Genomic DNA, 23,692 nt, shown 5'->3' on the forward strand with positions numbered 1-23,692 from the left:
AGTGCATGTACATGAAGATTATGGTGCAGATTACCCTGGGGGGTAGCAGCGCTCATCTCCATGTTGCCAGTCGTGTCCCTTTTCTCCATATGGTCCTTCATGAAGGACATGACTGTGGCAAATGCCCAGATCTTAATGGGCACATTCGCCGAGCCACTGGTGCTGCAGTCCTTCACCAATTGCAGGTGCTTCTTGTAGCCCTCTTTCAGGGTCTTCCACCTTCTCATGCACTCTTCCACTGGGGAAAAACACAAAATACATGTCATGTGACCTGAGTAAAGCAGCAGCTACATCATATCAAAATAACAATTATAACATGCATTGTAAAACATATACATTTAGACATTACAGTGTGCTTGTTATTTGCCAAGTGAACTAGACAGTATGGACAACTAAGTAATGTAGAACTGTAACCGTGCATGCATGTACATTTATGCTTTCAGGTGTCATGCTTCTATGTTGTCCAATAAATGCTTATCTCTCTATTATCCAACTACTGCAAAGGACTGAGGGCTGTGATATTACACGTAGGAGAAATGCATCTCTCGCTAAGATTATGCATGTTGTTTTTAGTGCATACATTGCCAGCTACAGATGGAAAATATAATATCCATAATGCCAGCCATCTGAACTGAAATACAGTGATTTATTCTACTTTAAGTTCAGTCAGATGCAATTGTACTTCCACAAGCAGTATATGGCATTACAAGCACTTGGATGCAGATAGTAGGCCATTCATTGATTGATAGAATCGATCAGTATACTGATCAGCATTTTTACAGATCAAACCTCCAAAATATTACAACTTTTCATATATAATAATCAGGTAACATGTTAGCCCTGAGCACTTGTGTACTGTACTTAAGCACAATTTTGAGGTACTTTTACTTATTTTCAATACTTCTACTTCTACTCCACTACATCTCAGAGACAAATATTGTACTTTTACTCCACTACAATTATTTGAAAACTTTAGTTAATAGTTACTTTTCAGATATAAATTATTATATTATAAAACGTACATTAACCACTTGAGCCCTATTTTATACATAGGCCAGAGGTCTTCAACAGGGGGTCCGGGACCCCCAGGGGGTCCTCAGAGTTACTACAGGGGGGCCCCCAAATCTTTGTGTGATATGACATTTTTTTACATTAACCACTTCAACCCTAGCATCCCATTTATGAGGAGAACTTTAGCCAAAAATAGCAGATCTACAAGCTCACAAAGCTTGTAGATCTGCTATTTTTGGCAAAGAGGTATAGGTGCAGAGGGAAAAAAGAGCAGACCAAGTTGAAAAACAAAGGAGTTTAATCTACAACACAATGTTCTACATAGAGGGGGTCCCTGCTTCATCTCTCTCTCAGCTAGGGGGTCCTTGGCCTGAAAACGTTGAAGACCCCTGACATAGGCTATAGCCTAGATCTGCTATTTTCAAACATTTTAGTAATTTTACTTTTGGTACTTCAAGTACATTTTGATACCAATACTTTTGTACTTTTACTCAAGTATATCTTGAATTCCTGACCTTTACTTGTAACAGAGTATTTCTACAATGCAGTGCTGATACTTTTACTTAAGTAAGAAATGTGAGTATTATATATTTAGCATTTTTGCTAGTATTTTAACTCACCTTCCTGGGCGACTACTTCAGCTACCTTCCTCCATGCGTCCATCGTCTTCAACCTGTTTCTGTAGTCGACAAGTTTATTGTCGTACAGTATGGGGTACCGACTCACTGCAATGATCAGACTATCTTCCCACTGCTGCCTCCTCGCCTTTCTTGTGGCTTTTTTGCCCTTTTTGTTGACTTGTTTGTCCTTGTTGATCCGCCATTCTGTCTGTCTTCACCAAAAACTTCTCCACGAAGGGGGTGTGTTCCGATCGATGGGGAATCGGACAGCTGTTTCTGACACCCGACACCACTGTCCTAGTGGCCTCGGGTGGTCAGCACACAAAGTGCATAGCACACACACATGCCGTTCTACGGCGGGGAGAGATCTCCACTTGCTCGCTGAGAGCAGGTCAGAGTGATCAGTTGTGATTTATCGCCTTCTCGGTGATAAAGGTTATTATTAATTCATCATGACAGTATGTAGTAACTTTAATATTCGTTTTATGTGGGTGTGTGTAGTCACCGACCATATATATGCCATGTTCTTGCCAAATCACCATTAATATTACAATCAGTATTATTATTACTAATAATAATTACTTTTACTTTTGGTACTTTAAGTACATTGTGATGCCAATACTTTTGTACTTTTACTCAAGTAAATTTGGATTACCAGACGTTTACTTGAGTGTTTCTATATTACAGTATTGATACTTTTACTGAAATAAAAACATTTAGTTATTTTCCCACCACTGACACACACACACACACACACACACACACACACACACACACACAGTGATGCGGCGGGGAGATTTCCACTTGCTCGCCGAGAGCAGAGCAGAGCAGGTCAGAGTGATCTGTTGTGATTTGTCGGTGTCTCGGTGATATGATAAAGGTTATTATTAATTCATGACAGTATGTAGTAACTTTAATATTCGTTTTGTGTGGGTGTGTGCAGTAGTCCAATTCGGCCTCCGTGTTCATACCCCGCTCCGGTGAAAACCGGGCGGAAAACCGGACTGTGGTTCACTGTGGGGACCACAGACCACAGCGGACCGTGTGACCTGTCCGCCCCGAGCGTGCTCTCTCCTCCCCGGGGTGAGCTGGCGGGGAGAGGGGCCTGTCTCACGGAACATAACCAGTTTTAACTGCTTTCACGACTTGTTGGTCACATATCCTTTTATTTCCGACCATTTATATGCCATGTTCTTGCCAAATCACCATTAATATTACATATACAGCCTTTATTTAAAAAAATAGATTTTTCTTTCGGAAAACCGCATCTCCCTGTCTGCAGCGCCTGCGAGCAGGCAGTGCGAGCAGCGGGCTGACATTATTTTTTGGCTGAATGCGCTAGTCCCCGCCTACTCAGATCATGCTGTGCTCTGATTGGCTAGAATTGAGCTTTAAACGCCTACAGTTTGAAATGCTTTGAAAGCAAAAGCTTCAAAACTCGGGTCTGGGGAGAAAAAAAGCACGCTTTTCCATTTAGGCGTTTAAACGCTTATGAAAAAAATTAAAACGCCAATTTGCATAGAGATAACATTGAAAATAGAAGCCAAGTCATTGTTCAGAAAAACGTCGGTGTGAACGCAGCATAAGGCTTCTGCAGACATTTGGAAGTGCTTCAACTTAGACAGTAGGACTCTGTGGTTGACAGTGTCAAAGGCCTTTTTCAGGTCCAAGAACACTGTCCCTACGACATGTCCCTCCACCAATAGACCCCTGACCTTGTCAAGCAAATAGCAATTAGCCGTCTCTGTGGAATATTTAGGTCTAAATCCAAACTGCTGTGGATGCAGTAATTGGTTAGACTCTAGATATTCTGTTAGTTGTGAAGCAACAATCTTCTCCAATATCTTCGAGACAACAGGAAGGATAGCAATAGGCCTATAGTTACTTGCCATATCCTTGTCTCCTGACTTATAAATCGGGGCAATTATTGCCGTTTTCCAGCTCTCTGGAAACACATTTGTTTTTATTGATAAATTAACTAAATATGTAATAGGCTCCAGCAGACAGTTCAGATTTTTCTTAATTAATTCAGAGTATAGACTATGGATATCCTTTGACATTGAGTTACTCATATTCGCGATACATTTTTTTACTGTATCACTAGGTACCTCTTTGATTTGGAAATCATCTGAGTGGACATTGTCAGGCTCCTCAGAAGATAACTCCCTAAATTTAAACTTGCTAGCCAACTCCTGTACAGACTCAATAAAGAAATTGTTGAAAACATTTGCCATAGACTCATTGTTATCAATGATGTTATTGTCTACTTTTAGACTATTGATTTTAGGGTGCTTGTGCTTGCTGGAGTCTGTTAATCTGTTGATATGCTGCCATAGTTTAGAACTGCTGCCATTGGCCTCTTCAATAAGCCTGAGGAAGTAGTTACTCCTAGCCTTTCTTAGCTCAGATACTACTTTATTCCTCAGACCAGTGAAGAGGAAGTGGTCAGTGTTGTTTTTTGTTACTAAAGACCTTTTAAGGGCAAAATCTCTCTTTTTAGTGAGCTGGAGAATATCATTATTAAACCATGGGAGAGAATATTTCTTTGGTCTGCTTTTCCAAGTTTTTGTGTATTTACTTATCAAATTGCCCATTATTGTGGTGAAATTATCTACACTGTTATTTAAATCTGACTCTCTAGTTACCTTTTCCCAGTTGACTTCCATTAGATCATGTTCAAAGTTCGCTAAGTTTGTCCTAGGAATTCCTGTTGTTGAAATTTTATTTTCTGTTTTGTTATAATGAACTAAACGTTTTCCTGTTAGTTTTCTTACAATTAATATCATATTATGATCTGAGAGTCCAGTAATAAGATTATATGTTTTTATTGCTCTCTCTGGCCTATTTGTGAAAATCAGATCAATAAGAGTTTCACTCTTTCTAGCAATGCGAGTCGGTTTATCTATCAGCTGTTTATATTTGAATTTCTCCATAACAGATTTCAGTTTAGTTTTACCCCTTTTATCCATCCAGTTCACATTATAGTCACCAAAAAATATGGTCTCATTGCATTTATCACAAGCAGAAAGAAGACTCTTGAGTTCATTATACAGATCAACATTATGAGATGGAGGGTTATAAAGCACAACTATATTAAAATTCATATTTGGGGAAAGTATTACATTAAGTCCCAAACACTCCAAGTTTACATTCAGTTCAAGTTCTACACATTTAAAATGCTCCCTAATGTAAATTAGAACACCCCCCCATCCTACTTTACCTGTGATTCTATCTTTCCTATAGCATGAGTATCCAGATATGTTAACTCTGTCAGTAGAGACATTGCAGTTCAACCAACTCTCAGATATACACAAAAAATCCAAATTAGACTCCATGAGCAATTTCTTTATCTGATCTATTTTTGGTAAAAGGCTTCTGATATTTAAATGACCCCCCAATAATCCTTTAGGTTTTGAGTATGGATTCCAAATGACTTGTGCATGATTTACAGTTTGAAAGAACTTGAACTGTCTCTGTTTTAGTGTTGCGCGATGACGAGAGTCACGTGACAGTTGTTTGCCCCCCGCGGGGCTTCGTCTTTGTTTACATTGGACTACTGTCCCAGACGGGTCATCGTGAGTACTGTCTGTTGTTGTCGACAAAGCATAAGCAGCCTCAGGACTCACCCGAGTGCCAATTGCAACGACCCGGGGCTGATCACACTCCACTGCTGCCAAGACAGCAGTGCGTGCTGGACGACACTGAACGGTGTTCTCCGCCGCTCCTCCGCGATGTAACGTCGGCCACTGCACGAGCCCAGCTGGCACCGCGACACTCGTGGATTCCCGAACGCCTGGTGAGTTGACTCCAGCGACGGCAGCTGAAAAGGCTTGTTCACCTATCCATGCCTCCGCCAAACAATCCTGCCGACGAAACTTCTCTCCGGCCAATCTACCCCCCAGGGCAGCGCCCGCCACGGCTCCACCTGGACTCATGCCACAGTTGCCACCCAGCGACACGGGAGCTCCGGTGAGTTGCGACAGCGGGATTGTTGTAGATGGTGTTAAAGGCTGGAAGAGTTCGGTCACTGGAGATGATTCAAACTGCACCTGCAGGATGGTGTCTTGCTTCATTGCATAGCCGCCCGCTTCTTGTGGAAAGGGCCCAGGGTTACGTTGAACGTCCCCTGATAACATCAACAGTAGTAATAGCATTTTGGCTGTGTGCCAACTGCTGCTCAATCGCCTCGTTGAAGGTTTGTGTGATGGCTTGATGATCTGGGCGCGGCCATCCTTGAGAACCCGTTCAAAGACGACAACGTAGCCATGTCCAAAAAAATGCAGTTGTGTTTTTACTGATAGAATGCCAAGTGGATCACTGGTGTGGTCCTCACAGTGTTGCTCTTTAGCCTCAGTACCCGGTGTGTCACAGGTGGATAGGACAGGCACCAGCAGTAAGAGGCCACAGACAAGGAGGTACAAACCGGCATTGTGAAGATTATGTTTTCTCTTGTTTTTACCGCACCATTTCAAAACAGAATAGTGCAGTGGCTTACTAAAAAAAACCAAAAATATCATACAAATTTGGCAGATGAATTTAAGGGCAGCGTTGTTAAAAAAAGTTTGCAGATGAGTGGAGCCTACCAAACCACCCACTGCCACTGCCGCCATCTTTTCCCTGAGATTACCTTAAATATATATATTCAAAGGTTTGCACAGATTTTCACGATTTTTCAAGCTCATAGCGCCGCACTCGGTGCCGCGCAATGAGCTTGTAGATCTGCTATTTTTGAATAGTCAAAGTATATAAGTGGTATGTTAAAGTGGTTCAAATTATTGTGATGCTATATTAACACATTTTGCTAGGAACCCCTTGGAACCCCTGAGGGTCCCCGGACCCCAATTTGAGAACCAATGACTTATAGTACAACTTTAAGCCCTTTTGTGACCCAAGTCCTCTGGTGATATTCTATAGTTGGTCTTACAAAATGTTTACACGTATAGTGACATGCTCAAAATCCTGACTCCAGGGGTGAAGTGGTTAACACTTAAAGACAGCTCCTGCTTTATCATGGAACTCGTTTTTTGGACGTTGCCCGGGCAACCAGGAGAGCTTATTATCCCTCCAAACGCGGAGCGTATGTGACAACTCCGGTGATGTCATCGCCCTCCGCACCGCACCGCACCACTGCCATGTCTCCTCTCCTCCGTCCAGCTGTGAGAGGCCGAGCGCTCACTCCTCGCCATATTTGGACACGTATGTTGTCTGGGACACGTTAAGCTCTGCCCCCCCTCCTTCAACTTAAACCCCAGTAGACTTAGATAACTGGACTTGAGTTACTACATGTACTTTGTCCACTTTTTTCCCGTCAAAAATAGCCGATCTACAAGCTCACAATGTGTCGCATTGCGACGCATTGTGAGCTTGTAGATCTGCAATGTTGTGGCTACTGTTCTCCCCACGAAATGATGGACACTGGGGTTCAAGTGGTTAAGTAGAAATGTGTGGTGCTTTTTACTTGACTTGAGTATGTGCATGTCTCAATGCATTATGCTTCTATACATGCAGGAGAAGAGAGAAGCATCCTCAGCATTAGGCAATCAGTGGTAGAAAGTAACTAAGTACATGTACTCAAGTACTGTACTTAGGTAAAATTTTAAGGACTTTTACTTTGAGTCGAGTGTTTCCATTTTTTGATACTTTATGTTTCTGCTCCACTACATCTCAGAGGCAAATACTGTACTCGACTAATGAGGCGCAGTTTATGGAGCTAGTTCAGGCCAGGCAACTCAAGGGATTGGGGCAACCGATCAGGTGACTAGGTCACATGCACTTTTCCTCCTGATCGGGTGGTTATAGGTACTGCGCTGTTACCTGCTCACTCTGGCTTCCCTGTCTTGCTAAGCTGACGTGTGTCACTGCTGCTGCTGCTGCTGCTGCTATTGCTGAGATCTGCTACCGCTGCTCGCTGCTTACCTGCTGCTGCCCATGAAAGTCACCAGATGTTGTATTTGGGGCTTATAGTTGATGACCGAACACATCTCTACCCAGGCGGATGAGAGATGAGAAACTAACTTGTGAGATAGTGTTCAAGAGTAGGTTTTTGCACTGCAGCTTAAATGTTAATGTTCAGCTGCTAGAACTCATTGAAAATGATTTACCATTAATCTATAGGATGTTCTGTTTCGGCGCTGGGCTGGAACGAATGAACTATTACGTTATGGGATAAAAGGGTAAGCTTTGTTCCGTATTCAGCTGTCTACTCTATGATTGGTTGATTTTCTGGTGTAAACTGGGAATTGTAGTCTCTATATTTATCATTTTATGTAGTCTGCGTGGTAAAATACATTTCAATCAGGCTGAATGGCATAAGATGGTAAGTAATTACAGTAAGCCACAGCAATTAAAGTATTATATTTATAATTATTAATGTTATGAACTTACTTGCGACTTGCAAATGTGAGTAAAGCAGCAATAATGCATGCAAGTATCACAGTGTAGGATTAATAAATGTGCAAGTCTAGTTGGTGTTAAATATTATAGGTTACGGGTCCGTTCGGATTCAATCATCATTTAGCAGTATTTTAATCAGAAGGCTGCGAGTATGTTGTAAGGATGTGCATAGATCATTCTATGCTTAAAGCAGTCTGTAGTTGTGCAGACTGGCATTATATCGTGTTATTTATTTATGGACAGATAAGAGGGGTAGGGATGATTTATCTCCATGTGCCGATGGTGGCTATAGTTATTTACCTCTTGTATAGCTATAACTGGTATCTAATTGCAGAGTAGGAAAAATGGCATGGTAGAGTTGTTGTAGCACAGTTTAACACAGTACGTTTGCTTCTTGTGGAAGCTTTAGATTGTCGTAGCACAGGCTAGCACAGCATGTTGCTTCTTGTACGGAAGCTTTAGATTGTTGTAGCACAGGCTAGTCAGCATGTTTGCTTCTTATGTGGAAGCTTTAGATTGTTATAGCACAGGCTAGCACAGCATGTTTTGCCTACGTGGAGGCCGAATTGTTAGCAAAAGCTATCTCAGCATGCCTTGCTACGTGGATAGCCCTGGATTGTTTGTAGCATAGCATGGTTTGCTTCCCACGTGGAAACTTGAATTGTCTTAGCACAAGCTATCTCAGCATGCCTTGCTACGTGGATAGCTCTGGATCGTTTTAGCACAGGCTAGCATAGCATGGTTTGCTTCCCACGTGGAAGCTTGGATTGTTCGTAGCACAAGCTAATTCAGCATGTTTGCTTCTCATGTGGAAGCTTGGATTGTTGGTAGCACAAGCTAAACACAGCATGTTTTGCTTCCCATGCGTAAAGCTATCAAATTGGTTGTAGCACAAGCTAACTCGGCATGCCTTACTTATGTAGATAGCTCTGGATTGTCGTAGCACAAGCTAAACACGGCATGCTTGCTTCCATATGGGAGGTACATGGTATATAGAAAAGTTGGTTGCCAAGTGATGTTGTCATGTTAGGAGCATCAAGATTACAGAAGTAAAGTTTGCAACAGGATAGATAGTGGGGCTTCAGTAGAGTCAAGATATCAGTCATTTGTCCATGTTGGCTGGTGTGCACCAATTAAATAAAATTAAAAAAAATATATATATAATAATATTTTGCCGCGACATATCTCGCAGGACGGATAAAAGAGGGACTCCGATGCTGGCTGCTCCTGTTATCAATAGTTACACTATGTTGATGAGCTCTTTGCTTGTCTCATGCTTATCAAAAGCTGGGTGACTGGAAGTATTTGTCCCCGTATAAAAGGCGCTGCTGTATCCGCCAGAGTGGGATGCTCACGGCATATTTAGCACCACATCACGGTGTGTTCATCACTGGTGTCGAGTGTTGCAGCGCAACCAGCAGCTTGCGGTGTGCGACTGACTGTGTCAGGATTTGAGGCCACTCTCGCACATTGACGTGCAGCATACGTCCCCACACATCCACAAGTGAAGCACGCACGCTTCACCGGGGATGTGTGAGTGGCTTCAGGAAGTAAATTCCTGTCCCAGCGGTCTATAACGGCGTCATCTCGTCCAGGGTGGCTTACCATGGTAATTGCAAGGATAATTCTGCTTCTGGTTCTAGATTCCAGGTTGAGCTACCTACGCTCTTGGCGGCACTGTGAGCTCTCAAGGCAGCGTGAGAGAGCTGCTTGAGATGTGGGCTTCTCAATGTTCTCAGCACTATGCTGCATCATCTACTGTGCGGGCTAGCACAAGGCTCTCAAGGCAGCGTGAGAGAGCGCTTGAGATGTGGGCTTCTCAATGTCTTCTCGGCACCTATGCTGCATCATCTACTGAGCTGCCTAGCTTGCTATTAAAACTCTGCTAAATCAATTCTGCCAACCCTCTGGCGTCTGGCTCTGTTGGGCCGATCCAGACTTGCAACAGATGGCATTTCGTGCTAAATATATTAGGCTATGGATGGAGAGGGATATCGGCGTTAGTTAATATTATTCACATGTCTAATAATCTGCGTCAAGCTCTGCAAGCTATAATTTAAGCTTGTATACAGTATTCTTTCTGCATCAACTGCTATGTTGCTAATATGCGCCACATGGCGCTTAACCAATTTAGACCGAGGCCGATTCTAAAATCTCCTTCTAAATCTGACTAAGTTCTGGAAACTTCAAATAGTTAAAAAATATAAAATGCATGTTGCTATACGGTAAATGGCAACATGAACCCAAAATGGGTTAAATTGGTCATAGGATGGCCGGGCTAATCCAGAATTGCAATAACATTGTGTTTGTCTCTCCATCTGTAGGCCTAAACTTAAACTGGTTCACTGCAAAGCTGCGAGAGATCTGCTCAAGCTGTGGGCTTTCTCCATCCTCCGTATTGGTGTAGCAACACCTGCAGCGCTGCTTGTCCTTCCGCTTCTCTTAAATCTATGGGGCAATGGTCCTCAGGAGCTTACGTAGATATTGGTTAATAAGGATGACATTCTGCAGGCTAAAAGCTCATGAGTATGAACGCTCTCGCTGTTCTATCGCTAATTCAATAAATGCTGCTCGCTTTAATTACAACTCGGGTGGATGGCTGGGGATTAGTTATTGGTGACTTCATGGCGTTAAAATGTTGGGCTATTTAATATGTTGGGTTTTAAAATGTTGGGCTATTTATGACTATACAGTCAGGCTAATATATTATATATATATAGTACTGATTCAGATGTTAAGTAAAGATAGCACTTCTTTACACACATAGTCAGTACACTTTATTTATTATGGATGATAAACAATAGTTATCATTCATCATAGGATGACTCATTTATATATATATATATGTGTATACTGTATATATATATAGCAGATTTCTTTGAAAAAGAAATAAATATAGAATGTCCTCTTCGAATCCGATTGGGTGCGGCACAGCTGTGGACACCATATTAGGATACCGTCTAGGACTCCTGAATTCAGGGATCAGCAGGTACCTGGATTCATCAGGCTTGTTGAACACATGGATGCATGCGGCATTTGTTTAAGTAAACTTAAAAAAATTAATGTTGAGGAACACTATCATGTTAGTAAGAATCAAGTTATGGAGCTCCACCATTCTCACAGATGGTTGGTCCGGCGTCAGGCTCTGTGCTCCCAAGCAGTTTTGGGGGTTCTTGCTGTTTTGGGGGTTTAATTCATTCCCTGTAAATGCTAATTGGCATGTAACATTCATTAAAATGTTATCCTTACAGGGAATGAATGGATTCAGAGGCCTGACGCCAAACTATGCTTCCTCTTGTTTCTATACCATGCTCAAGCTTGCAAATATATATTGCTAATAAATATATATTCTAATCCAATCTAAGAGTTGTCTGACTGAAATGAGGCGCAGTTTATGGAGCTAGTTCAGGCCAGGCAACTCAAGGGATTGGGGCAACCGATCAGGTGACTAGGTCACATGCACTTTTCCTCCTGATCGGGTGGTTATAGGTACTGCGCTGTTACCTGCTCACTCTGGCTTCCCTGTCTTGCTAAGCTGACGTGTGTCACTGCTGCTGCTGCTGCTGCTGCTATTGCTGAGATCTGCTACCGCTGCTCGCTGCTTACCTGCTGCTGCCCATGAAAGTCATCCCACCCGCCTCCCCGGCATCCACCTGTAGGCTCTGTTTCTAGATCCCCATGGGGGTTTAATTCATTCCCTGTAAATGCTAATTGGCATGTAACATTCATTAAAATGTTATCCTTACAGGGAATGAATGGATTCAGAGGCCTGACGCCAAACTATGCTTCCTCTTGTTTCTATACCATGCTCAAGCTTGCAAATATATATTGCTAATAAATATATATTCTAATCCAATCTAAGAGTTGTCTGACTGAACTACAGTTATTCAAAATCTTTAATAATTACAAAACATAGGCTACATTAACCACTTAAGCGACACGTTGTTTAGATCGGCTTTTTTCGAATAGACAAAGTAATACAACAGGGTTAATGCATGTGATGTAATAATATCTATGTAATCTAAATCTGCAAAGTAACTTGGACATTTTCAAATAATTGTATTGTAGTGAAAAGTAAACGTTTGCCTCTGACATGTAGTGGAGTAAAGAAGTATAATGTTTTGAAAAAAGGGCATGCTCAAGTAAAGTCAAAAGTAGCTCAAAGTCGTACTTAAGTACAGTACTCAAGTACATGTACTTAGTTACTTTCCACCACTGCTCTGGGGGCCCATGTTTCACACATGCTTATGTCACAGCTGTGCCGGGGTCAAAGGTGACAGCTTTCTGTGCGTTGCTGGTGCTCTCAGCACAGTGCAGGGGGGGAGTTGTCCATGTGTTATGTCTGGAGCGCCACACGCTCTTAATGTTTGGATCCAATTCACCAATACGTCATCGGCCATATTGTCATCGCTGTCGGGTAGAAACCTTATATGTCAAAAAAGGAAATGGGGTCAAAATAACCTGTGTTCCGATGGATCCAATGTAGTTATTATTTAGTCACAAGCTCTTATTAAAACTTTGCATTGTTTCAATTTGTATAAAAGCTAAAGACACACTTTCACTTTCACTTACAAAAATAGCAAAAACTGCAGATCTACAAGCTTCTACAGAAAGCTCAACAGTTTCGTGCTACTCTTATACCTTAATTTGCGATAAACATTTAAAGTAGAAATATGGAGATACAAGGCTTTCTGCCTGACAGCAGCAAGTGTGTAATGTTAGGAGCACGACATGCTGAAAAGTTTGGATCAATTCCTTCTAAAAACTGCTCTCTTAGTTTTAATGTATTTCTTGTTTTACGTTTTTTTCATGCTTGTTTTGTGTTGTGGATTCTTCTGTCAAGCACTTTGTGACATTGTTCTTAAAAAGTGCTATACAAATGAACCTTATTATTGTTGCTTTAATTGGTGGTTTTGAAAGTGGGGTCCGGGGACCCCCAGTGGTCCTTTCCGTGGTTCCAGGGCATCCCCGGCTAAATGATTGATAAGAACCAAATGTACCCCTATGGGTCTGTAACTCTGACAGTGTACAAATGGAACCATGTGCACCCTTGTGGTTCTGTAACTCTGAGAGTGTACAAATGGCACCAAGTGGACCCTTAATTTCAAGTGGTCCTTGAAATTAAAACATTTCAGAATCACTGTTTAATCAGCATGATGATTATGTTACTGATCATGACTCAGCTGTTCTATTGAGTAGCAGTGATGTGGTTCAGGCTGCTATCTGGGACTTATTTCAAACTTGATTTTTGAGTGAGGCCTTGTCTGTTTGTTTATGTAATTATTGTAAAAAATACACATCAAACCACTGAAATCATTTGTGTTTACAGTTTTCCTGCAGTGTGTCAACGTTCAGAGCCAACTACAGTCAAGTACAATCTGTTCCATGAGAGAGTGAGAGCTTCTATGCTGGCCTCAAGGTAATAAAAACAAGATTCAAATCTCAGTACTGTATCATAGTAACACGTTATTATGATTTATAATTCATTAATTTATATATACAATAACTGTTCCATTTATTTGTCTTGTTAAATTAAGCTTAACATAGCTCTATATTCTGATAGTAATCATTACTAAAGAGTGTTTGCTCAGTATCAGGGGTCTCCCCATCTCTCTAGCTCTCTAGCTAAACTGAAAATGAATGTTCTGGTTCAGGATGTCAGGATAGAGAGAACTCGTACAGTATACGGGATAAACAAGTGAACTTGGAAGCGATTAAACAAAGAAATGAGCGGACAAAACTATCATACTGATAAATGGGTTGTCAACAATACATACAGCACCAAAGTAAAAGTCCTCAAATGTTTCCAAAGTATAAAATAGGGCTTACGTGGTTAATGCATGTTTTGTATTAATAATCTAAATCCATAAGTAATATAACTTGTAACTAAAGTTTTTAAATGATTGTAGTGGAGTAAAAAGTACAACATTTGCCTGTAGATGTAGTGAAGTAGAAGTATAAAGTATATTAAATCAATGAAATTCTCAACTAAAGTAAAAGCACCTTAAAAGTGTATGACAATTTTACATTACATGTAAATGTAATGACAGCTGTGGAGTCAGACAGCGCGCTGTTTATGTTGCAGGAGGACGCTCCTGTATGCAGCTGCAGTTCTGTGGAAGGTTATTAATACAGGCTATTACAAGGTTATTAATAAGGCAGTTTTTTGAAAAAAAGTTTATATATATATTTTGTTCCAGGGACCTTCAGAAGCAAAGATTTGAGTTACAAATGTTCGCTTTAAAAAATATATATTCAAAGATTTGCACACATTTTCAAGATAAAAAAAAAAAGCAGATCTGCAAGCTCATAGCGCGGCACTCGGTGCCGTGCTATGAGCTTTTATATCTGCTATTTTTGAATAGCCAAATAAGTTTAAAATAGCACAGATGCGGTCCCGGTCTTAATGGGTTAATGTAAACAGGATTACAACTTATCCTACATGTTTACTGCAGTTCTCCCTCCACACAGCTGATTCAAATTAACGATCAAAGCGTTCTTATCAAGCCCCGATGTCACTCAACAAGCATTGCTTAATCCCGTGTGCGGAGATTCCGGTGTCACAACAGAAACAGCAGTAATAATAATCCACAGGACAGGAGTTTGGCTACAGAGAAAAAGAGCCAAGCATCCAGAGCCGAACCAAAACAAATAAGAATACAAAATTAATCCATTAATACCGGGAAAGCGTCTGTGTCATTTATACATAATTTTGCATCACAATCTTTTTAACCACTTTAACCATTATTTTGTACTTTAGCTATTAAAAAAATAGCAGATGTACAAGCTCATAGCACATCACTTCGTGCCGCGCTATGAGCTTGTAGATCTGCTATTTTTGAAAGATCTTGAACATTTTGTGCAAATTTCCTGTCCTTTTTTCTTTTTTTAAAGATATTTGTGGGTCTTTTTCTGCCTTTATTGATAGTACAGGAGATGACAGGAAACAGGGAGAGAGATGGGGAGAGACACGCAGCAAAGGTCGTCGGGTTGGGGAGTTGAACCCGCGACACGCTGTCAGGCATTAGAGCCTATATGTGGCATGCACTTGGACCGCTAGGCCAGCGGGCGCCCCAATATAATACTAAGTACTTTTTTTACTAAAATCTTTGCTACTGGGGTCCGCGACCAAATACATATCATTTTGGGGATCCTTGACATAAAAAAGTTAGGATTTAGAAGACATTTTGTAGAATCGGCCTCAGGTCCTAATGGCTTAAATAAAGAATAAAACACCTAGAGACCATGGGATCACACAGGGTAGACGATGTGCTAATGATGTGTTTGGCCTCTTCCAGACGGCCTGGGTCACGAGGCCCCCAACGTGGCGCTGTCTTCCTGCCAGGCGGCGTTGGAACCCGCGGCCTGCCAGGGCGGCCGCTGCGCCAGCGACACCGTGCTGCTCACCGCCGTCACCGACTTCACCCGCGACGGGAACCGGCCCAGCCTGCTCAACGCTCTGCCCGGCCCCGGGCCCCCGCGCCTCTGGAGGAACTACGTCCCCTCTCCCCTCAAAGTGAGAAGTACTCAGTAGAGTACTCAGTAGAGTACTGAGTTAAATAATAACCTTATTGCGGCTGTATTCTAGGCCAGTGGTTCTCAAACTGTGGGTCGGGAATAATAGCCTGGTTCCAGACCATAGACCCCGCCCACTCTCTTGAGTGGACTGCCCCTCTTGGTCTGGTGTTGTAATGTGATTTATTCGGTACCAAAAGTACCGTCCAATGAGAGTCGGAGGTCAGAGGTGGCATTCCCTTGTGATTGGTTTAGGGAAATTCTAAACCAATTCTAACTGGTGTGGGAAATTCTAATCCCCTCCCCCTTGTAATGGCCTACACATGGAGCCAATGTCAGACTGAAGCTCCATGCAGCTTCAGTCTGAGAATCAGGCTAGGTTGGGAACCCGCCTTGCAGGTTTCACCGCAGCCTGTAGCTTTCGGCTCTTCCTCACGGAAGAGGTGGTTTGGGCTGCCAACCCTCTCCACCCCGGGTCGCCGTCACTCCGGCCGTCCTCTAATAATTGTAGCAGAGTAAAGACTACAATATTTGCCTCTGAAATGCAGCTGAGTAGGATTAGTATGAAACATACATATACTCCATCCATCCATCTTCAACCGCTTATCCGGAGTCGGGTCGCGGGGGCAACAGTTCCAGCAGAGAGCTCCAGACCTTCCTCTCCTGAGCAACATTAGCAACTTCCTCCTGGGGGATCCCGAGGCGTTCCCAGGCCAGTGTGGAGATGTAATCCGCCCATCTGGTCCTTGGTCTGCCCCGGGGTCTCCTCCCAGTGGGACGTGCAGCGAGGACCTCCCTAGGGAGACGCTCGGGAGGCATCCGTACTAGATGCCCGAACCACCTAAGCTGGCTCCTTTCCAAGCGAAGGAGCAGTGACTCTACTCCGAGTCTCTCCCGGGTGACCGAACTTCTCACCCTATCTCTAAGGGAGATGCCAGCCACCCGTCTGAGAAAACTCATTTCGGCCGCTTGTACCCGCGACCTTATTCTTTCGGTCATGACCCACACTTCATGACCATAGGTGAGAGTAGGAACGAAGATTGCTCGGAAGACCGAGAGCTTTGCCTTCTGGCTCAGCTCTCTTTTCGTCACCACAGTGCGGTACAGCGACTGCAATACCGCTCCTGCTGCTCCGATTCTCCGGCTGATCTCCTGCTCCGTCCTCCCCTCACTCGTGAACAAGACCCCGAGATACTTAAACTCCTTCACCTGGGGCAAAGCCTCATTCCCTACCCGGACTGCACAATCCACCGGTTTCCTGCTGAGAACCATGGCCTCAGATTTGGAGATGCTGATTTTCATCCCAGCCGACGCACACTCGACTGCGAACCGATCCAGTGAGAGCTGAAGGTCCCGGACCGATGGTGCCATCAGGACCACATCATCCGCAAAAAGCAGTGACGCAACCCTTAGCTCACCGAACCGTATACCCTCTCCGCCACGACTTCGCCTCGAGATCCTGTCCATGAAAATCACAAACAGGATAGGTGACAAGGCGCAGCCCTGTCTGAGACCAACCCCCACTGGAAAATAATCCGACTTACTGCCGAGCACACGGACACAGCTCTCGCTTTGGGCGTACAGAGATTGGATGGCCCTCAACAAGGTCCCCCTCACCCCATATTCCCGCAGCACCTCCCACAGAAACTCCCGGGGGACCCGGTCATATGCCTTCTCCAAATCCACAAAACACATGTAGACCGGATATGCATACTCCCAGGCCCTCTCCAGGATCCCTGCCAGAGTAAAGAGTTGGTCAGTTGTTCCACGACCAGGACGGAAACCACATTGCTCCTCTTGAATCTGAGGTTCGACTATCGGCCGGACCCTCCTTTCCAGTACCTTGGCATAAACTTTCCCAGGGAGGCTGAGTAATGTGATACCTCTGTAATTGGCACACAACCTCTGGTCCCCCTTTTTGAAAAGTGGGACCACCACCCCAGTCTGCCACTCCCTCGGTACTGTCCCAGACTTCCATGCGATGTTGCAAAGACGTATCAACCAAGACAGCCCCTCAACACCCAGAGCCTTCAGCATTTCTGGACGAATCTAATCAACCCCCGGAGCTTTGCCACTGTGGAGTTGTTTAACTACCTCAGTGACTTCCTTCCGGGAGATTGACGCCGATCCCCCATCATCCTCAGGCTCTGCTCCTGTCAGGGAGGGTGGGTCTGATGTCATTGGGTTTAGGAGTTCCTCAAAGTGTTCCTTCCACCTCCCTACGACTTCCTCACTTGAAGTCAGCAGAGCCCCATCCTTGCTGTATACAGCTTGGATGGTTCCCCGCTTTCCCCTCCTGAGGTGCCGTATGGTCGTCCAGAACAACTTTGGTGCCGCCCGAAAGTCCTTCTCCATGGATTCCCCGAACTCCTCCCACACCCGCTGCTTAGCCTCCGTCACAGCTGTGGCTGCCGCCCTTCGGGCCTGTCGGTACCTTGCAACTGCCTCTGGAGTCCCCTGGGATATCATACCCCATACATATACTCAAGTAAAGTAAAAGTACAGTGCTTGAGTAAATGTACTTAGTTACTTTTCACCACTTGAGTGCCATGGATGCAGGGGGGCCTCAGCTGGGGGATTTCATGTTTTTAAAGGCTGTATAAATGCTTTGTAAGCTCCATCTGTTTTTCAAATTGTACATCATCAGTTATATCAACGTTTTCATTCGGCAGAATCCGTAGATTACATCTCAATCCATCTAAACTAGTGATTCTCAAAATAAATAAAATCAAGGATCTGATGTTTGATATATGTCAAACCACAGACCCCCATTTGATATTTTCCCCCTTTTTTTTAAATCTCTGGGACCCCAGTCCCAGATAAGAGGTCCTCAGTGGTCATTTAACTCTGAGAAAGTACAAATGGAACCAAATGGACCCGTAAGGGTCCATTTGTACTCTCTCAGAGTTACAGACCCGTAAGGGTCCATTTGGACCCCGGCTGGTCGCCGGGCCCAACGTTGACAAACAGTTATACCTAAACAAGCGTCAATCAGTCTTGTATCTAAACCATCAATTACCTTCCATAAGCACGATACGATGTAAGGCCCCAGACAGGGTGTCTCTCAACCGCCTGTCTCTCTCTCTCTCTCTCTGTCTGTGTTATGTGCTCACATCAAAGTCCTCACAGGGTCACAGGGAGGAGAGGGAGCGCGGTGTTGACCTCTTGCTCTTTTTATCTCCCGTCTCTCAGGTCACGGTGCAGGACGTTCCAACTTCCATCTGTTACTCTCTGACCGACCCGCACATCATCACGCTGGACGGCAGGTACGTCCAGCATTGCGAGACGTTGTGAGCTTGTAGATCAGCTTTTTTTCAGTGTTTGCCTCTTTCTTATATTATTTGACAATTTGGCCAATGTTTGAACCGTTTTTATAGTATAGTTTGTTGATTACTGTTCATGCAGTAATTATCCTTTTTCATTCCATTTCAATTATTTTATTTTATTTATTTTAGGTCTTAAAAGTCCTTAAATTGTCACTTCACTGTCATCTGGGGACCCCCTCAAAATCATGTGGCGACCCCCCTGGGCGTCCTGACCCACAAGTTTAGAACCACTGGCCTAGATCAGTGGTTCTCAGAGAGTTTAGAGCAGGGGTCTTCAGCGTTTTTCAGGCCACAGACCCCCTAACTGAGAGAGAGATGAAGCAGGGACCCCTTCTATATTGTATAAAATTGTGTTTCAGATTAAGCTTCTTTTTTTTTTTACTCTTAGTGAAATCTGGGGACCCCCTCAAAATCATGTGGCGACCCCCCTCGGCGTCCTGACCCACAAGTTGAGAACCACTGGCCTAGATCAGTGGTTCTCAGACCCCCAAATTGATGTATTAGGGGCCGTATCCACAGAGAATGGCTTTTGAGCGGAGGGGGGGGGCTTAACTATTGCTGTACTTACTGCGATGATTTAAGTACGGAGTCATAAGAGTTTTTCACCCAGCGCAGCTCTTCTGTTCTTGACTGACAGCTACGTTGTCAACCCGGGTCAGATGGGGTCTGCTAATGAGGGGGGTGTTTGTTTTAAACTGCCTGGGGGGCCGGGCAGGGTGGAGTTCTGTAGTGATGACTCACCTAATGTCAACTACGGTTGTCAGTTAAATCCCAGTGTAGTGTCCCCCCGCGTTAAGATTATGGCGTTGAGGGGGATTATATGTTTTATATATGTTTATGTATGTATATGTTTTATGTTTTATAATGTTTTATAATCACAATAAAAAATAAAATAAAAATAAAATAATAAAAGTATGTTAACACATTGACCGCCAGAGGTTAATCTCATAATGTACTCACCAGTGCCAACGTTTTATTGTTGTTTTTTGTTTTTTTCACGTCGTTAAAATCCTTAAGATTGAGCTGTGCACTGTTTGTAATCATCGCGGAGATCTCCCTGCGTCACCAGTGAAAACCATGTGTCAAACGGAGCCGCCATGTTGTAGTTAGAACGGTTTATGTTAAACAGTGATCATGAAGGAGAAAAATGGGGTTTCAGTTTCGTCATTAGTACGAGGGCCGACGGGATCGGCAAAACCGGATCCCGAATAATTCTGTTTCCGGTGGTGTTACAATGAAATGTGCCGTATTTTTTCGAAAATAAGGAAAAAGCACCACAGCCCGTAGGCTACGGGATCGGCGCTTTACGGTTGGATTTATCGGCCCGTAGGCTACGGGCCTGGCGGTGGTAGTGTTAAACATAATAACCCCGGTGTCCCTATGTTGGGCATTTTTTCAAAATCCTTCAAAATTTCTCCAAAAATATATTTTTTGCTTTGTTTCTAAAATAGCAAAAAACATCCATATCTAGAAGCTCACACGATGCGATGCGGTCCTGTGAGTTTGTAGATCGGCTATTTCCACTGTTTGTCGTACAATGAAGTATATAGGGCTCAACCACTTAAACCCTGTAGCAACTCATAATGTAATAACGGCTCATAATGTAATAACGGTTCATAATGTAATAATTTAAATGTAATAAAAACTCATAATGTAATAATCAGCTCATAATGTAATAAAAAAATGAGCGCATAACGTAATAACAGATTTTTCTATAATGTAATAATGTAATAATGTGTTACATTATAAATCTCACGTAGCCGCTTATAATGTAATAAAAGTTCATAATGTAATAATGTCTCATATTGTTGAGAAAAGTAAAGTGTTACATCCATGATACTGGCCATGATACCGACCATGATACCGACCATGATACTGACCATGATACTGACCATGATACTGACCATGATACTGACATGATACTAACCATGATACTTATATGATACTGACGTTATATTGACATGATACTGACCATGATACTGACCAAGATACTGAGATTAAACTGGCCATGATACTAACCATGATACTGACATTAAACTGACCATGATACTGACATTAAACTGACCATAATACTGTCATGATATTGACATGATACTGACCATGATACTGACCATGATACTGACATTCTACAGACCATGATACTGACCATGATACTGACATTCTACAGACCATGATACTGACCATGATACGTACATGATACTGACATTATACCGACCATGATACTGACCATCATACTTGCCAGGAAACAACAATTTGAGCCGTTATTGTCTCCGCCAGGCCGAAAGGCATGGCGAGAGAGTATGTTTTACCCCTGTCTGTCCGTCCGTGTGTCCGTGTGTCCGTCCGTCCGTGTGTCTGTCTGTGAACAGCGATTTGTGCAAAACACATTTTTGGATATCACTCCTACAGATTTGGTCCAAACCTCACGCAAATCGGTACACAGTATCTATATAGTCATGTGATCAACACGGATCTCTCCGATTTTTTATATTCTATCCTGATTGGCTAAGATTGGCTTCCAAAGTTTGCAGGATTGGTTCGTTTTGAACAAAATGCCTCAAATCATCAACGGAGCGTGCGATTGCCGTGAAATTTTGCGCACACCTTCCCACTAGGCCGAGGAAGAAATGCCACCCTTTTCACATTGGCCTGTTATAGCGCCACCAGCAGGTCTAATTTAGCAAAACAAATGTTTGGTACAAAATGCCTTAAATCATGAATGCAGTGTCCGATTGAAAGGCCTAAGAAGAAATGGCACCCTTTTCACATTGGCCTGTTATAGCGCCACCAGCAGGTCTAATTTAGCAAAACACATTTTTGGAACAAAATGCCTCAAATCATGAATGCAGTGTCCGATTGAAAGGCCTAAGGAGAAATGGCACCCTTTTCACATTGGCCTATTTTAGCGCCACCAGGAGGCCACAATAACCTACCTGACCTGGCGGAGACCTGTGCTCCGAGGAGCACTTTTTCTAGTTACATTATGAGTGGCTACGCAAGGTTCTTAATGTAACACATTATTACATTATGGGCTCATGCTTTTATTACATTATGAGCTAATTATTACATTATGAGCTTTTATTACATTTAGTTTATTACATTATGAGCTTTTATTACATTTAGTTTATTACATTATGAGCTTTTATTACATTTAGTTTATTACATTATGAGCTTTAATTACATTTATTTATTACATTATAAGTTGCTGTAGCAACTCATAATGTAATAACTGCTCATAACGTAATACATTTACAGTAATAAAAGCTCATAATGTAATAAACTAAATGTAATAAAAGCTCATAATGTAATAAAATCATGAGCCCATAATGTAATAATGTGATACATTAAGAACCTTGCGTAGCCCCTCATTATGTTATAACAGTGCATAATGTAATAACGGCTCAAATTGTTGTTTTTATTACATTATGAGCCGTCAACATTATGAGTTGAGCCGTTATTACATTATGAGTTGCTACAGCAACTCATAATGTAATAACGGCTCATAATGTAATAAACTAAATGTAATTAAAGCTCATAATGTAATAAACTAAATGTAATAAAAGCTCATAATGTAATAAACTAAATGTAATAAAAGCTCATAATGTAATAAACTAAATGTAATAAAAGCTCATAATATAATAATCAGCTCATAATGTGATAAAATCATGAGCCCATAATGTAATAATCTGTTACATTAAGAACCTTGCGTAGCCACTCATAATGTAATAACACTGCATAATGTAACTAGAAAAAGTGCTCCTCGGAGCACAGGTCTCCGCCAGGTCAGGTAGGTTATTGTGGCCTCCTGGTGGCTCTATAACAGGCCAATGTGAAAAGGGTGACATTTCTTCTTAGGCCTTTCAATCGGACACTGCATTCATGATTTGAGGCATTTTGTACCAAAAATGTGTTTTGCTAAATTAGACCTGCTGGTGGCGCTATAACAGGCCAATGTGAAAAGGGTGGCATTTCTTCCTCGGCCTAGTGGGAAGGTGTGGGCAAAATTTCACGGCAATTGCACGCTCCGTTGATGATTTGAGGCATTTTGTTAAAAACAAACCAATCCTGCAAACTTTGGAAGCCAATCTTAGCCAATCAGGATAGACTATAAAAAATCGGAGAGATCCGTGTTGATCACATGACTATATAGATACTGTGTACCGATTTGCGTGAGGTTTGGACAAAATCTGTAGGAGTGATATCCAAAAATGTGTTTTGCACAAATCGCTGTTCACAGACAGACACACGGATGGACGGACGGACACACGGACACACGGACGGACGGACAGACGGACGGACGGATGGACGGACGGACGGATGGACGGACGGACGGACGGACGGACGGACGGACGGACGGACGGACGGACGGACGGACGGACAGGGGTAAAACATACTCTCTCGCCATGCCTTTCGGCCTGGCGGAGACAATAACGGCTCAAATTGTTGTTTCCTGGCAAGTATGATGGTCAGTATCATGGTCGGTATAATGTCAGTATCATGTACGTATCATGGTCAGTATCATGGTCTGTAGAATGTCAGTATCATGGTCAGTATCATGTCAGTATCATGTCAATATCATGACAGTATTATGGTCAGTTTAATGTCAGTATCATGGTCAGTTTAATGTCAGTATCATGGTCAGTATCATGGTCAGTATCATGGCCAGTTTAATGTCAGTATCTTGGTCATTATCATGTCAATATAATGTCAGTATCATATAAGTATCATGGTTAGTATCATGTCAGTATCATGGTCAGTATCATGGTCGGTATCATGGTCAGTATCATGGTCAGTTTAATGTCAGTATCATGGTCAGTATCTTGGTCG

The 23,692-nt window shown here is 42.7% G+C and overlaps 1 protein-coding gene and 1 pseudogene across 2 annotated transcripts in view; both read left to right on the top strand.

Moving 5' to 3' along the window:
- Positions 1–23,692, top strand: part of LOC308080987 (von Willebrand factor D and EGF domain-containing protein-like) — a gene marked incomplete at both ends in the record, with an annotated part of 406,904 nt that overhangs the window by 366,259 nt on the left and 16,953 nt on the right.
- LOC308080986 (von Willebrand factor D and EGF domain-containing protein-like) overlaps positions 1–23,692 on the top strand; it is a 106,152-nt pseudogene that overhangs the window by 73,621 nt on the left and 8,839 nt on the right. Inside the window, exons 8-11 of the transcript in view lie at positions 13,354–13,443; positions 13,679–13,700; positions 15,323–15,540; positions 18,732–18,805. The product of the transcript in view is annotated as a von Willebrand factor D and EGF domain-containing protein-like (transcript). The remainder of the gene's footprint in view (positions 1–13,353; positions 13,444–13,678; positions 13,701–15,322; positions 15,541–18,731; positions 18,806–23,692) is intronic.

The sequence above is a fragment of the Gymnoscopelus braueri genome, assembly GCF_963280865.1.
Source record: "Gymnoscopelus braueri genome assembly, contig: SUPER_24_unloc_2, whole genome shotgun sequence".
Taxonomy (NCBI): Eukaryota; Metazoa; Chordata; class Actinopteri; order Myctophiformes; family Myctophidae; genus Gymnoscopelus; species Gymnoscopelus braueri.